This window comes from Microtus oregoni, unplaced genomic scaffold (genome assembly GCF_018167655.1).
Source record: "Microtus oregoni isolate MIOR12 unplaced genomic scaffold, Mior012 000002F_ref0000024, whole genome shotgun sequence".
Classification (NCBI taxonomy): domain Eukaryota; kingdom Metazoa; phylum Chordata; class Mammalia; order Rodentia; family Cricetidae; genus Microtus; species Microtus oregoni.
The window spans coordinates 72,215,596-72,220,857 of NW_024543061.1; the positions used below are offsets into that span (position 1 = coordinate 72,215,596).

The 5,262-nt window shown below is 37.7% G+C and overlaps 1 long non-coding RNA gene across 1 annotated transcript; it reads right to left on the reverse strand.

Annotated features, from left to right (window-relative positions):
• Positions 1-567: 567 nt before the first annotated feature.
• On the reverse strand, positions 568-4,592 carry LOC121466201. The gene is made up of 3 exons (XR_005976725.1): positions 4,504-4,592; positions 3,271-3,310; positions 568-752 (listed from the first exon to the last, which is right to left on the reverse strand). It is a non-coding gene; the product is annotated as an uncharacterized LOC121466201 (long non-coding RNA).
• Positions 4,593-5,262: the final 670 nt, after the last annotated feature.

The window sequence follows — 5,262 nt, forward strand, 5'->3', positions numbered from 1 at the left end:
GAAAGGAACATCTGGGTAGACTTTCATAAAGTATGGTCATGAAGAAAATCAGACCAGGAAGATGGTACTAGGAGAGAGGGACAGAGGAGGAAAGAGAAAAAAAGAGAGAGAGAGCAAGAGAGCATAAGAGCACTAATCAAGCTAAACCAAAGAAAGGACCAAGAGGAAATGTTGGATGCCTCTAAAGAGTCAGAGGTGTGAATCAGTGTTATGATTCATAAGAGAATCAGTTTGCAACCATATTCATATATGAAACTTGACTCAACTATAGAAATTATAAGGATCATTGTTTTGCATGCTATTTATTCCTTATTTCTTTAAAATTATGAAAGCATTAATAATTAATACTATGACAATGATTTATGCAATTTTTGTTCTGTAGAATGCAGAGAAACCCAGGTATTTCAGATGAAACTTGGCTTATGGGTAAAGGGGGAAGAGAAGCTTACCAAAAGCACCCACAAAATAGAGCCATGGATGCTCTGATTTTGTATTCATAGTCCTCAGGCATACTACCCTCCATCCATGAGAAAAAGAGACAACACAAAAAGAAATTGCATGCTGGCTGTTTATTGTGAAGCTGAAGTTATGCTTCAAGTGATATGCTCTCTTTAATTTGTATATAAATGAGATGGGGTCTTGGTGTGTGGCATGGGCCGATCTTGAATTTAGTCTTGAGTGTTGGGATGAAAAATGCACAGCACCATCCACAGCTTGAGTGACATAACTTTTGAATGTTATTTTCTCATTTCCTGTGTACAAACAAAACCCAACAGTAAAAGATCATACATATGGATTGTCATAGCAAAAGGTTTTTTCTTCTTGCTACATTAACTAACAAGAATAGCTGGAAGCCTGACTTTATGGCTTTTCCTCTCCTTTCCTCCTCTTTTTTCCTAATAGTGTTTTATTTATTCTTGTTAGGAACCTAGCACATTGTGTTTTTTAAACTGTAACTTATACCATGAGTAAATGAAAGCTATTCTTAGTTAATTTGTCTTTCAGCTGTTATTGAAAATGAAAAGGGACATATTTACAAAGTGGTCCTTTTTAAATATAATAGTGACATTGAGAGGCACACAAACATTTTTGAACAGGGCTTAATTAAATTACTATGGCAAGACTGCATAATGGAGGATGTACACTTACAAAAATAGTGAAAATGAAATAGAAAGAAAGAGGTTGAGAAGAATAGAAACAATGAATTAGAGAGAAAAAGAAGAGAGTTGGGAAGGGAGAAAAATGAAATCATAAAATTACTAATAAGAGTTTAATGTTCAATTAACTGATATGGGAGTTTTTAAAGAAACATATTGGTTGAAATGGGCAGCAAAGGGCTTTTACCTATAATTTATAGAGAAAACTGATGCTTTAACATTTCCAAGATGGTTATCAAAAAAGTCACTCCAAAGAAGGTTTTCAGTGAGGGATATGGTGAAATATAAAATAAGACAGACTTTTTAAATTTAGCAGCGTGTCGCTCTTTGCTCTTAGATTAATATTTTATTTTATTTTCAGGTTGAAATTGGTTCAATGAACCAAGTAAGCATTTGAAAGTCTAGAAGATACATAGAAATATAGACTTGAGTGTCATTTACCAGGGATATTGAACCTGAGTACTCGTGTGAAACAACAGATTGTCAGGTGGAAGCATGAGATGGGAAGACCCTGGAGCGGAGGCCTCAGAGGAGTCAGAGGATCCCCGAACCAAGCAATAAAAGAAATGATATTACTGGAGAAAAGGACACATTGAAACAGAACTCCAGAAAACTCAAAATTGGAAGAACTTTTAAAAAGAAAAGAAAATATTGAAGTAAAAACACTTAGCAATATGTATACTGTGGCCATATTGTTTCACCCGTTCCCAATTCATTTTGGAGCTCTGTATATATGGAAAGCGTAGGAACTAAAATGTTTGCTTATGAATAAAGCATAATTCTAAAGGAGACTAAATTTAGCTTAGCAAAGTAGTTGTATCTGTGCCTTTGTCACTTAACATATTGGAAAGATAGTGGTACTTCTATGGATGAAATTACTGGGGTTGTATCTAATTACATATCTCATTGTGGTACTCTGCTTCAGCAGTCAGGACAAGAGTAATCAGCTCCAGTATGATTGCCTCCATACTGGGGTGGTCTGTGTCTGGTTGCCTAGGACAGGGCGAGGAGGGCGAGGATGTGTCTGGTTGCCTAGGTCAGAGAGAGGAGGACGAGTTTCTGTCTGGTTTCCTAGGTCAGGGAGAGGAGGGAGAGGCTGTGTCTGGTTTCCTTGTTCAGGGAGAGGAGGACAAGGCTGTGTCTGGTTGCCTAGCTCAGGGAGAGGAGACAGAGGCTGTGTCTGGTTGCCTAGGTCAGGGCGAGGAGGACTATGCTGTGTCTGATTGTGTAGGTCAGGCTGAGGGAGACGAGGCTGTGTTTCATTTCCTTGGTCAGGATGAGATGGACAATGTTGTGTTTGGTTACCTCCACCATGGGGTGGTCTTTGTTCATGGTGTGGTGGCAGATGGCGAGAATGGGAGTGTTTGTCTCCACCATGGGGTGATTTGTAGGGAAGTGGAGGGAGAGAAGGTAAGTGTCTGCCTCCATCAGGGGGTGGTCTTGGGTAAAGTGTTCCCTCTTGACTTTCACTTCCAACAGAGGATTTAAGTGAGTGTCTTCCAGGAGGTGATCTCAAAAGTATGTACTCGTCTTGATCCCCAGACTCTGTAAATATGAAACAGGGTGCAGAATATATGAAACTAATTGTGGAAGACTTCCCTTTGTATTTCTCTGATGCCATCACACATTACCTGTCTAGAACATTTTCTCAGCAGCCAACTACTATCATGTCTACTTCCTGGTCTTGAATATTGTTTTATGTGCTGATGATGTGGTAAAATCTGTATCTAAGAACCTTAAATTTATCAAAACTGAAATGTTAGATTATATGAATTATAATTCCAGGAAAGAAAGTGGGCAAAGACTTCCAATGAAGCCTAGTCTCAGTACTTGAACCATGAATTGAAATGAAAGCTAGTTATTCAAACATCTAAAAATGCACAGAAATACACAGTGAACAAAAGAAGATGAGAAATTTCCTCTAGCATGTTCTCTTAATATTCACACTGAATATTGTTCCATATTATCAGGAATGCAGTTAGTTAGAGAAAGGGGTCATGAAAAGGAATTTCTGTTCATTTAAAAAAAAAACATTTCATTCTTGAGGGGAATACTGAGGAAGAATGAAGCAGTTCAACAAATCTTAGTGATGTGGAAAAGTAAAAGTACGTACACTTTTCACTTGGGAGCCATCTCTCAGCAGTGGACGAGAACTGTTACTCAAATTGGTGGTTTCCAGAAGTAGAGGTAAAGAACATTCATCCATTAGTTACTAAAAAAGTTTAAATGATTATAATATGATTTTGGAGAACTTGAAAAACTCCTAAGAGGAGTACAGAGTACTCTTAAGAGGAGGAACAAAGTACCATCGCAGTTAACATCTATGAAATAATATGCATCTTATCACTAATTTCATTGAAATAATGTTCTGGATTTTTTTTAAAAAAATGAAATTATAAGAAAACTTAAGCAATTTTTTTTTCAACTCAAAAACATCTGGTAAGGAGATTTGACTTGCATTCATAAGCTGTGTGTGTGATCTTGTCAGCCACACTCTGAAATGTACTCAAAAAGAAAAAAAGATACAGCAAGAGAACAGCAGTGTGATGGACAAAGTGGATCTCAACCAATTGCCTAAAGACAGAGCAAACCTTTTCATCCTCTTATAATCCCTCCAAACTCACTGCTAGCATTTTATATGTTTATTTCAAGGCCAAGTTTTGCTGTATCATTACCCATTTTCTTCATTATTTCCTTTACTTATATTAGTAAGTTTTCCCAAGAAGAAAATAAAAAAATAAACATCTATACCATGTCACATGTGCTACTATAGCACACTGAAATTCTGATTGGAAGTAGGAGTAAAACCCACCTTCTAGGCGAAGAGTTACAGGCAATGAATGGCTGCTTAGGAAGGTAGAATCAGCTCTCTCTAAAGGTAAATGCCTTTATCCAATGCTTAGCCCTAAAGCCATCTGCAGTGCTTTGTAGACTTATTTGTGTTTGTGTGTGTGCAGACGTGTTTAACAATAATAAAGAAGTCGTGGACTGGAGAAAGAGTAGGGGAGAAACATGTAAGGAATTGGAGGGAGCAGGGCAGGAATGGAAACAATGTAAATAGAGTATGCATGTATGAAATTAATTTCCCAATTGTTAAAATAAAAATGAACAAATTGGGTCTTAATGTGTCTATTTTTACGTATAAAGGGTCAGGCCTTGCTATCTGATTCTCTGTCTCTCTAGCAGTTTTGATGTATATTTATCTCCTCCATCTGTCCTGAACCCATTTTATAACAAGACTACCTACTCAGTATATATAATTCTTTGACAATAATATTGGTGTCCTCCATTGCCCTCTCTGGTTTTTTTTACAGACAAAACTCCACTCCAACCCTTTTCCTTATACCTTCACTTGAGCTCTGAGCTGAACTCAGGGCCAGCAAGGCCACTGTCAGCAGGACCACAAGCATCTTGGAGTAGGCTCTGGAGTTTCTTTCAGGTCCGTGTTAGAGAGAACAAAACAGCAGCAGTTCTCCTTATAGGGAGGAGCAGAACAATGGTACTTTTGAGTTCCCTACAGAGTGATTTCACCCCTGGAAAACAGGATACCTTGAATCCATGACTTCTCTTGTGACTTGACCCATAAACTAGGAAGGGAAGAAAAATTGTCTTTGTTTTATTTCTAAAAGATATAATGTGTGGCTTGAATAATACTGTTGAAGTAGTATTGGGTGAGATACTAGCACACATATTCAAAGTAAAGTCTTGATATAATTTGAACTTCAGTCTGTTTGATGAGACTCTGTTCTTCAAATGTGAGTTGTGGGGAAGAAGTATTAGTCGACAGTATTTTCATATCAAAAATGGAAGATAGCAGATACTTCAGACACTCTTTATAGCAAATATTTGGACCCTAAAACACTCACAACCATCAAAAAATTTTACCTGATTTAAGTGCGGTCAATATCAATGACTGTACAAAATCCATGAACCCCAAATGAAGACATGATTTTGCTTGGACACACCTTGACGGAGAGAGGCAAAAGGTGCAGAGTCAATGACAGACATTGGAAGTTGGCTGAATAGTGAATCACGTAGCTGCACACTCATTTACTACAGAAATCATGCTTGCCTATACCACCCCTCCACACACACTGTGCCCCAT